Here is a 12184-nt window from a genome sequence, read left to right as displayed (position 1 = left end):
TGTAGTGTGTGTGTGAGGGGGTGTAGTGTGTGTGTGAGGGGGTGGAGTGTGTGTGTGAGGGGGTGGAGTTTGTGAATGTGTAGGGTGTGTGGGACAATGTGTGTATGAGGGGGCTGTGTATGTGTGTGGCAATGTTAGTATGGGGGGCTGTGTGTGTATGGGTGGGCAGTGTATGTGTGTGTGTGTGTGAGGCAATGTGTGTAAATGTGTATGGTGTGTATGGGGGCAGTGTGTGTGTATGGGGGGCAGTGTGTGAATGTGTATGGTGTGTAGGGGTAGTGTGTTTATGGGGCTAGAGTTCACTCTCACCACTGCAACCACCAAGAATCCCTGGTGGTCACGGTGTTGAGAGTGAACTCTAGCCCGTAGCTCCAGGGCTAGAGTTTACTTTCGCCAGAGCCGTAACGTTGCCGTGGTAACCGCGGCAACGATCTGTGCTTGCGCAAGAAGGACCCAGAGGAGCTGCAGGCTGAGCTCCCGGGTCCTCTCTTCCTCCCTCCCCTGCCGGCTGCCCGCACGGTGCCTGCGGACAGGGGAGGGGGCAATTGCCCTCCTCTTACTCCCCCCTACCCCTCTAATTACCCCCCCTCCCCCTCTTCTTACTCCCACCTCTTCTTACTCCCCCCTCTTCTTACTCGCCCCTCCCCCTCTTCTTACCCCCTTCTTACTCCCGCCCCCTCTCTTCTTACCCCCTCCCCTCTTCTTACCCCCTTCTTACTCCCCCCTCCCCCTCTTCTTACTCCCCCTCTCTTCTTACCCCCCTCTCTCTCTTCTTACTCCCCTTCCCTCTTTTTACCCCCCTCCCTCTCTTCTTACCCCCCTCTCTTCTTACCCCCCTCACTCTCTCTTCTTACCCCCCTCTTCTTACCCCCCTCCCTCTCTCTTCTTACCCCCCTCCCTCTCCCTTCTTACCCCCCTCCCTCTCTCTTCTTACCCCCCTCCCTCTCTCTTCTTACCCCCCTCCCTCTCTCTTCTTACCCCCCTCTCTCTTCTTACCCCCTCCCTCTTCTTACCCCCTCCCTCTTCTTACCCCCCCTCTTCTTACCCCCTCTCTCTTTTTACCCCCCTTTCTTTTTACTCCCAAAAAGAGAAAGGGAGGGGAGGGGGGCAAAAAGAGAAAGGGAGGGGGGGCAAAAAGAGAAAGGGAGGGGGGGCAAAAAGAGAAAGGGAGGGGGACAAAAAGAGAGAGGGAGGGGACTCCCTCTCTCTTTTTGCCCCCCTCCCCTCCCTTTCTCTTTTTGCCCCCCCCTCCCCTCCTTTTCTCTTTTTGCCCCCCCTCCTTTTCTCTTTTTGCCCCCCCCTCCTTTTCTCTTTTTGCCCCCCCTTTTCTCTTTTTGCCCCCCCTCCCCTCCCTTTCTTTTTTGCCCCCCCTCCCCTCCCTTTCTTTTTTGCCCCCCCTCCCCTCCTTTTGCCCCCCCCTCCCTTTCTCTTTTTGCCCCCCCCTTCTCTTTTTGCCCCCCCTCCCTTTCTCTTTTTGCCCCCCCTCCCTTTCTCTTTTTGCCCCCCTCCCCTTCTCTTTTTGCCCCCCTCCCCTTCTCTTTTTGCCCCCCCTCCTCTTCTCTTTTTGCCCCCCCCCTCCCCTCCCTTTCTCTTTTTGCCCCCCCCTCCCCTCCCTTTCTCTTTTTGCCCCCCCTCCCCTCCCTTTCTCTTTTTGCCCCCCCTCCCCTCCCTTTCTCTTTTTGCCCCCCCTCCCCTTCTCTTTTTGCCCCCCTCCCCTTCTCTTTTTGCCCCCCTCCCCTTCTTTTTTTGCCCCCCCTCCTCTTCTCTTTTTGCCCCCCCCTCCCCTCCCTTTCTCTTTTTGCCCCCCCTCCCCTCCCTTTCTCTTTTTGCCCCCCCTCCCCTCCCTTTCTCTTTTTGCCCCCCCTCCCCTCCCTTTCTCTTTTTGCCCCCCCTCCCCTCCCTTTCTCTTTTTGCCCCCCCTCCCCTCCCTTTCTCTTTTTGCCCCCCCTCCCCTCCCTTTCTCTTTTTGCCCCCCCTCCCCTTCTCTTTTTGCCCCCCTCCCCTTCTCTTTTTGCCCCCCCCCTCCCCTCCCCTCCCCTTCTCTTTTTGCCCCCACCACCCCCACCTGTAGCGTGGCCGAGCTGCACTCCGGTCCGCGGTGCCGGCCGGAGTGATAGGAAGGTGCACACTGAGTGTGCACCTTCCTGTCAGTCCGGCCGGGTACAGGAAACAGAAAATCCTGTTCCGCGCGGAACAGAAGTTTCTGTTTCCTGTACCCGGCCAGACTGACAGGAAGGTGCACACTGAGCACCTTCCTATCACTCCGGCCGGGCACCGCGGACCGCACAGCTACAGGGGAGGGGAGGTGAGAAGCTGCAGCCGCCTGAGGCTCTTAAGAGAGCGCTCAGGCGGCTGCAGCATTTAAAGGGGCGGCCGGGCCCCCTGATGGCGGGCCCCCCTCCCGGCTGGGCCCTCGGACCATGTCCGAAGTGCCCGACTGGTCAGTCCGCCCCTGGTCTTGGTACAGGCTGGGTGTGGGGTGAGCATGAGGTCTGTCTTCCCGCAGGAGGATCTCGGTTGGCGGGAAGCGCCGTTATCTGAGGTGGGAATGGTCGTAGCCTGGTGTTCTTCCCCCACAGTGCTGCCGCTGCTGTCAGTGTGCTTGGGTCGCCTGTGCAGCCTAACTGTAAACCCTTTTGGCCGCTGGAGTAGATAAGTGTTATTCCGCCTCTCCGTACTGCAGGGTCGGATGACCAGAGCCGCGTCGGTTTCTGCGCGCATGGCGTCCCTGCGCACATGGCGTCCGCCATCTTAAGTGCAGCGCTCGGGCCCCCCAGCCTCGATTGTGATCTCTCGGTCCGGGTTGCAGGGTGAGGACCGGGATCACCCCCCCGGTCCTTAGGGGGGGGAACAGGGCCGGGTCCACTCGGTTTTTGCGTCTCTTGTTGGGGTCTGTGATGCAGGATAGTGGGGCAGCGGCCGTCTGCCCCACTCACCGCCGGAGAAGGTCCCAGTTGGGGCCACGAAAGTTTCTCCTCCAGGGGACTGAAGCCCTGTGGGCAAGCCTCTCCCTGGATCCAGCAGTCCCCTTGCTTGGGCACTATCGCAGTTGGTCTATTTTTAGGTGGAAACTGATTTTAAGCATTTAGTCTCAGGTTTATTGCAGGAGCCGCTCTTGTGTGCGACCGCTCCGCTCGGTGGTCCGGCCCCGCCCCCCCCGCAAGTCAAGTTTTTAAAGAATGTTGTAACTGAAAAACCTAGAGTGTTTTAAAAAAATATTTATAAAATGTAAAAATAATTTTTAGCTCTTAGTGTGCTACCTTTTGACAAGAAAGCCAAGAAAGGTCTTTTTAATGCAACAACCAAAATACTTTTTTAAATGTGTTTTGAAAAGAATACAAAAATATCGGAAAGATTTCATTAAGAGACACGCAGGTTTCTGTTTCACTGATATAATAATATATTACAAGGAGCTAAGTGCAATACATAAAATACTAAGGAATTGGGGGCTCGAGCAAGCCGCAGGTACACTGAGCTCCAAAGGTGAGGCACACAATCAGCCCGAAAGAGCACACCTCTAATCCTCTAATGATAGGCCGAAAGAATAAGAAGCCCCGGCCAGAGGGGACAGATTCTGCACCGATATTGGCAATCTGCTGCAGAGAGCGCATGGAGAGGCTAGGCCTGAAATGGCGCCGGACTTCTGTGATTTCTCCGATGCATCGGAGGAATACTCCCTACACGACATGGAGGACCTGAGCTATAAGGGGCCACCCAAGCCCACTCAACCCACTGTGGGAATGTCGCCCACTGTCACCACAGCCATACTCACCAGTCTATTGGCAGACTTCTGCCAAACCCTTTCCTCTGAGATTACACAGGACAGAGAACATCAAGGGGTTCATTGCACGCCTGGACAAAAACGAGCATCCCACAACAGCTCATACATCCCAAGTCCTAGAGCTACAAAAGCAGGTCATTGACCTCAATTTGGCCCATGCAGCCCTCAGCCGTCACTAGCTGCACTGGAAAATAAAAGGAGGTGGAAACACCTGAAAATGAGTGGCCTAGCAGACAGCGTCACCACTGCTGAACTACCTCATTTTCTGCGGAGACTGTTCGCGGCCCTCCTGCCACCCAAACAGGCAAAAGGCATAATGTTAGGCGGGATGTTCTGCCTCCCTAAACCTCTATGAGCTGTGGCTTCAGCCACCAGCGACCTAATCATAAAATTTCAAAATGGCCAAGACAAGGCCGCCATCTTGAACACAACCAGAGGGAAAACACCATATTTGTTCGAAGTAATGGACTAAGCCTTTTTCTCCGACCTATTCCGAGCAACACTGCAATGGAGAAAATTCCAGCGCCCTCTTACAACACTTTTGTCGACTTAAAGCATTAAATATCGCTGGGGAACCCCTCACATTCTGATCATACAGCACCAGAACATGGAATACAATGCCTCCGAGACAGACGCCATCCTGACCAGGCTTGGTGTGCACCGCACCTCCACATCTACGACTCCAGCCTGGGACTCGACCACCATAATCCCATTCATACCAGCAACCAAGAGCAAGACCGCTGTGGCAGTTACCTGATTGCAACACCCTCCTTTTGTTCTGTTTTTTATGCTTTATTTACAAAAACTTTCTTTCCTTTACAAAGAGGGACTTGAGTGTCTTAAGTTTATAAGTTCCTAAGTTTTATATATTTGGTTTTGTCTCTTGGGGTTATATCCTACCAAGTTTATGGGTAACCCCTGTGACCTTCCTGGGTCATGACTGGGAATGACTCGGTTACGCTATCTCCCCTACTACCACCAATCCTCCAGCTCTGCACAAATAATATCTCACTCTTCTCCAACATGTGGAGCTGCCATTATGGATCGCAGCGCATCCCCTACCTTTAAGTCCATACTCACCTTTTTTTATTTTTCTTGTTATGTTTGCTATTTTGACAATTACCGTGCCTTTAAACTAAACCTATTGCGTATAACAACTACATAAAGTTCTTTGGCACACCTGTTTATTCTAATTAAAAATTAAAAAAACACAGTCAGCACAGTTAACTTTTCGTTCGAATGCATGTCGTAACCCATTATGTCATGTTTTGCCTGTGGCAAAATATAAAAATAAAAAATATTAAGGATATGGTTTTCTCCAACAAAGGAAATAGACTCAACTCAATTATCAAAGTCCCGTTACCTATTTATTTATTAATGGAGCCACATCTCAATGTCTCCAAACCCCTTTTTTTTTTATAAATGAAACACTTACTATATTGTCTTATTATTAGAGGGAACCATGAAAGTGAGTGTCACGTATCCTTCGTATCCATGTGGCAAAAACTGAGATTATGACCTTCCGAAGATCGAGGGGAGTGCCGCTCGGCAGTCTTCTGCCATGATGCCTAGTTTGTGCGGCCGGTGCAAGCCGACCTCTGCAGACCCACGCAATTATATAGCCCCACGTCCGTCAATGGTAAAGACAACATCGACGTGCAGGTGACGTCATGCAAAAGAGGCACACACACGTTTTGGGGTCAAGGGCTAGGTACAGCCAATCGGATCTGCAAGAGGATTATTTAAACTCACTTATTCCTTAGCTCATTGCCCTGTCGTGGTTTCCCTTAGATGGTTATCCGAAAGTGTGTTCCTGATTATGTTTTTCTGGTTTTTGACTTTGGCTTTGTTTTGACTTCCCTGATTTCTGGTACCCTTGACTTTTGGCTTTTCCTTATCGCTTTGTCTCGTTCGGTGTCCCTGACCTCGGCTAGTTTTCTGACTATTCTCAGGTACATTAAGTCCAGCCATTCTAAGGCCCGGTAAGACGTTACCCTTAGTTCTAGATACTATTCTGCGTGCTGGATCAATATAATCCTGACACATTGTAACTTACTCTTTATCCTTCTCTTCCTGTTTTGGAAATTTGTATATTTGAATGTACATTTAAAGCACCAGGACTGGTAAATATAACTACATGCTGGGTATTTAGCGTCCTCTAGTGTCATTGGGGTATATTATTCCATTGTACATAACCATTTTGTTGTATGTCTTCGCTCTTCTTTCGTTAATCAAGAGAACACTCAAGAAAATCTGCAAGGAGAAAGTAGAGGTTGTAGTGATTTTCTCATTGGCAAAGTAGACCTTGGTTCCCGCTAATTCTGAGCATGATACAAGGAGATCCATGGGAACTACCAATTCATAGGAATCTTGTGTCCCAGGGTCTGGTTTTCAGTTGTTTCAAGAGATAACATCATGGTATAGTGTTACGTACAATGCAGTGTAATAGAGTGATAAATATAGGAGAACAACACAATAACATTGCAATTTGTTTACAGAGCGTCTCGTCACAAGGTGAATGAGTATCGACCGTTCGTCGGTCGTGTCAATCTACTTCACTGTTCGGAAGTTTCAGGCTGTTGAGTGTTTGGGTATCGCCTCCCACGGACTTAATATAGTGGTGGTTGCTGGAAGTGCCCGTCCACTATTATTTATATTTATTTTTTTAATTCTTTATTTTTGTTGTGGAAGATTTCCACGGGTTGTGGTAATAGTGTACAATTTCCAGTTCAAAAAGAATAAAAGCAAACATATAAAGGTATAATACAAACATAAGAAACAAGCATCTGTATACTTCCGTGGCATATAATAATCAATTGCGACTGAGCAGGTGGGTCCCCTGTGGTTAGGCCATTAGGTTACTGTGTGGATCCCCTTATGTGTCCCCGTGAGGTTCCCTCTTATCTTGCTCCTCAGTCGTGGGTGCCATCCCTATCCTACTATTCGTGAGGTGACTCTCTTCTTCTATTGTGTGGTACATGTGCCTCCTATCCCTTGCCCTTCTTCACTCCCTCCTCTCCTTCAGTCTCTTTTTCGTCTCTTTTGGTTTTCGGGTCGCCCGGTTGTCTCTCAATGCGTCCCCCGCTGTTAATTGGCGGGGCATGTCTGTGGGTTGTCTCCTTGCAGTCATATTAATGGGCTGAGAGGTCCCCCAGATCCTGTGGCGTTTGTGGTGCCTGATAGTGTGTCTGGTCCCTGTTTGACACCCACTGTTGACCTGTCCATCTCCCTGTTCTCCCTTCTGTGTTTCTCACGAAGGCCGTCTCCCCCCGTCCCTTTTGTGCCCCCGTTGTGGTCCCCCCCATCTTAGGTAGCTAGTGCCCATGTCTCGGACCCGGATGAGTACGGTGGCAGCTCAGGTGGGGATTGCAGAGCCCTACAGACATTTACAGCCCTTAAGACATTTGTCCGTCCACTATTTATTGACAGCGCTTTACTGCTTCTGAAAATGACATTAAAGAAAGCAGTGTTTGTGGTCTGTACGACTGAGTTTGAGGGTAGATAAGAAGGTGGAGTGTAAGGAAGGACGGGAGGAGAGGGGGGTGAGAGAGAGGAGAAGAAGCGGGAAGAAGGAAAAAAAGGGAGGGGGGAGGAAGGTATGTAACAGTCAACCAGTCGTACGTGCTGTCTCTTCAGTATGAGCGGTCTGTCATTTAGCTAGCTACACTACTCTTAGAGATGTGCCACGACCTGGTACCCATGGACAGGTTACATTTGTCTAAGTGGCCTCTGAGAGCTGTGATCATCATTTCTGCACTGTAGATTTCCTCTACTTTTGTGACCCATTGCCGGAAGGTGTGCTCCCCAGACTGTGTAGCAAAAGGAAGGTGGGGACTAATTGACTTCCGGCTCGCACTCATGAGTGGCGGGTTGGGGCCCTTAATAACAAGAGGTGGGGACCTACTGCCTCCTCGGCCATCACCCATGTGCATCGGGTTGGGGCCCTAAGTAGCAAAAGAAAGTGGTGACCTATTGACTCCCCACTCATGAGCGGTGGGGGGCCCTAAATGGCAATAGGGTGGAGGACCTATGGTCTCTACAATAGGGGAGAGGACATATGGTTCCTTCCCCAATGGCCCCCACTCACAAATCCCCAATCCACTGGTCACCCCCGCTCAAATATAATAAAACCCTACCTCCTCCCCCCCCACCCAAAAAATACTGAAGGAGGAAGCAATAAAACTAAATACCTGTAAAAAAAAAAATAATAATCATACTTACCATTAGATGTCTTCTTTTTTCAGCCCCATTAAAGGCCAAATAAAAATCCATAATTCCCGCTAAACTTATAAAAAGTTTTTTTTAAACGAGCGCAAAAAAAACCCCTTGCGCTAAAAAACATAATACAATCGGACCCTGCCTCTCTTGTTACTTAGGGCCCCATCTGTCGCTCATGGGTGGAGTCTGGGGGGAGTCAGTGTGTCCCATGTTTAGTTTAGTAGCCCCCACTCGCGTTGCATGGGTGGGACACTATGTCCCCCCTGTTGATTATTTGCATAGCTTCCCCACCATGGCCAAGTTAGCTGCCTAGTAGACAAGCCCCTACTCATGGCATAGCGAGTAGGGGCATTCGGGAGATTTTAATTTCCCTCATGCTAATATTGGGGCCATATTGACCCCCATAAAGTGAGGAAGGACATGGGGTGGGTTGAAAGTGTTGGGGAGCTCCCCACTGTTTCTATTTTTACATTTTACAAGGAGGGAACTGCAAGCCGTTAGGTCCCTCCTTGTAATAAACTGAACGAAGAAACACCAACATTTGGTCTTTGCTTATTCGTGTGAAATTTCTATTCATTCATTCGTCTATTTGACAAATTAACGAATAGCCAAAATTCTTGTCCGAATTTCAGACAATAGCAAAAGCCCAAGTGATTAACTGGGCATGCGTGGGAATTTCACAGCGCTATCTAGTGTGGGCAGATGACATCAAGATGGCAGCGCCCGGGACCTAGGTCCAGGTACGAAGTAACGATAAAAAAATAAAATAAAAGATAAAATGGGGATCCAAAGGGCATTTAGAGGAAGTGGAGTCGGGGGGGATAACAAAAAACGGATGTGGCCTTGTCAGTGCCACTTTAATTTATTTGACTAATTTTTCAATATGTTCTTCTGTTTATGGCTATAACTACCGATTTGTGAAATCCAGGCATTATTGTGGGAACCATTTTTCACTAAATTTCAACAGGACAAGGATGTACTCCAGTTCCTGAAGTTTACCAAAATTGGTGTTCAAATTCCAGTCAGGACATTGTTTCCCCTACTTTCTTTCCATCACCTTTCTCACCAGATGAAGATGGTTGGCATAACTTGGATGTGGTCCATGTTCTTTTGACTTACTTAGAAACATGTAAATGTTTCCATAAATCTTAAAGATTGCCTGTATTACCAATTGGACACCGTAAAGAAAAATTGGCATCAGTACCAATTTTTAGAAGGATGCTAATGGCCATTTCAAAATGCCTACAGGTCACCATGCTTTCCAGTACCTCAAGGATTAAGGGCTCATTTAACCAGAGCAGTTGCAGCTCCCTGGGCTACTGCTTCAGCAGAGAGCTTTTGTAAAGCTGGTATCCGGTCTTTCTTCAATAGGTTTATTAATCATAAAAAAGTGGATGAGATTCGCTAATGATGCACATTTTGAACGTAAGGACCATCAATCATGCAGATTCTTGATTTTCTATATATTTATTACTTGACTAAATGATATTGCATTATATTTAATTGGTTTTATTTTTCTCCCTGGAGTATGGGTATTCCCATTAGTATATGCTACCATGGTTTGCCAGGAAAAAGTATTCATACTCACCGTCATTTTCTTTTCCTGGCTATTATCCATGGCAGCATATAGTTTCCCTCCCAGGCCTTTGTGCTTGGCTCTGGAGCGTATTACTTACTGCTTATTAAGACCGTAGCTTCTTTTTCTGTTCCATCAACTGTACAGGGAATAGCTAACATATTCGTATATGTTATCATGGATAATGACCAGGAAAACAAAATCACAGGTATGAATACATTTTCATTTAAAACAAGACTCAAAAAAAAAGGATTCATAAAAAAATATGGTCCTCCATATCTCGCTAGAAACATTTTCTACTGAGAGACTGAACTTGAATCTCCTGTTAGGGTCAATCTCAGATTCTTCCCTCTAGCTGGACGGGGAGAATTAGTAGCACATAGGGATAGTCGCCTGCTTGCTCACTGGCATATCTCTTCCTTCCCTTACCTTGTACTCATCCATCTTATCTGATCTTCAGCCTTGACTCCTCTTGAGCTGTGGCTCTTATGTCTAATCACTACTCAACTTTGATATCCTATTTCCTATACTGTTTTATGTTTTTCTTGGCATTTGTCTACTTTTTTTGAACGCTTGATTGATGTTGCAACCTTTTATTATATTGAAATTTTTTCAGTAAAAACTTTAATTACAAAAAGTATGCATCTTTCAATATACACTATAGTCACCAGAACAACTAAAGCTTAATGTAGTTATTCTGGTGTTTATAGCTTGTCCCTGCAGGCTTTTCAATGTAAACACTGCCTTTTAACACCTCTAGTGGCAGTCACTCAGATGGCTGCTAGAAGTGCTCCCTATTTCAATTCTGCACAGTTTGATATGAGTAAGGACCTCTGGGTCTGAAACAAACCTATGAGAAAGAATCTCAGTTATAAATGTGTTTTTGCTTCCCCCCCCCCCCCCCCCCCCAGTGGTGTAGTTCTTTTTGTCAATGTTGTGCATACCAATAAAGCTGCAATAATTTGTGTACTCTGTTGGAGCATGGTGTTTTTGGGCTAACTGGCCAGGGTTTTCATCATCTCCAAAACTTTCTCTTCTACCTGGCCAGCAGCAGTAATTTAGTGAGCATCTATTATCTTTTGCCTTGTTCGTTCTTCTGATTTATCCCCTTTTATCTTTAAATGAATTTCCAAACAGAAAGCATGTTTCACCAAAAGCTAATGAATGGACATTGAGAATGAACACATTTTGTATCAATGTTATTTTTGTTCTATATTCTACTTTTTGAGTATGGTATATAAAATGTGACCTGTGAGCTAATCTGGTACACTATCAGATTGAGAGTACCAGATATCAAAGGCAATTTATATACAAACTGTCATTAACAAGGTGATATTTCACCTGCCAGGCCCTCTGTATATACACTATATAATCATTTCTGTAGTGCTTAATATATTTGGCATGGCATGTTAACATTTAACAATGCACTATAGAGTTCATGTATATCGTTTTATCAAAAGATAAAGTCATTAAATAAACCGAGTAGCAAGCCAATTGTGTTTACATACAAATATCTTTTATTGGCTAGTAAATGGTTGGCTATATGAACCAAGCCATTCAAGTCTTAAACAAAACAAAAAAAAAAGAGAAAACTTGCAAACATTCTTGTATTCATATATGCACATACGAGCAAATCATTTATACTAAAGCACCTAAGGAGCTATTTGGGGAATCACTTCCAGAAAATTACATAAAAAGGGACAGTTAAAACCAAGTATTGCTTATTTTAATACATACTTTAATATGGCCTTCGTTTGGTACTCTAACCTGTATAGCACATTTCCATGCTGAGAGATCAAATTATGATCCAACTTATTAATTGGAGAAAATTAAAACAAAATTAATTTAACCCCTTAAGGACACATGACATGTGTGACATGTCAAGATTCCCTTTTATTCTAGAAGTTTGGTCCTTAAGGGGTTAATACAAGTATTTTTATGCTTTCTTGATGACTGTAGGTGCCTTAATTTATTTGCAAGATTATCGCATTAGGGTTAAGTTTTTACACAATGATGTTTTATAGGGTTTAAAGGGACACTATAGTCATCAGAACAACTACAGCTTAATGTAGTTGTTCTGGTGAGTGTAATCGTTACCTGCAGGCATTTTCATGCAAACACTGCCTTTTCACAGAAAAGGCAGTGTTTACATTGCCCCCTTGGATGTGGAGCAGTGGCCACTGGAGGTGCTTCCTGGGGCAGTGTGTGTAGCGTCCCTACGCTCTGAACAAGGGAAAGCATTGGATTGGCTAAAATCGTAAATTCTGATTGTCAACAAGGAGGCAGATTGTGGACGGGGCCAGCGCTGGTGGTCCCGCGCTTTGCTGGAAATAAGGTAAGTTTTCTTACCTGTTAGGGGGGGGCAAGCCATATAAGTAATGGTTTTAACACTATAGGGTCAGGAATACATTTAAGGTCCTACACTACTAGCCCTGCCCAAAGTTACTCGCCATTCCAAGCCTGATGGATCCATGACATCTTCAAAAAGGGTACATTTCTATTTGCTAGGGCTATTCACTAGCCAATAGCCATTGTATAACATGTGCAGCTGCACATGATATAGGCGGACAACAATTTATATATCTCTATATCAGGTTAGAGCAGGTTGG

This window comes from Pelobates fuscus, chromosome 5, assembly GCF_036172605.1.
Source record: "Pelobates fuscus isolate aPelFus1 chromosome 5, aPelFus1.pri, whole genome shotgun sequence".
Lineage (NCBI taxonomy): Eukaryota > Metazoa > Chordata > Amphibia > Anura > Pelobatidae > Pelobates > Pelobates fuscus.
The sequence above is the reverse complement of the archived record's forward strand: the minus strand, read 5'-3'. Positions refer to the sequence as shown.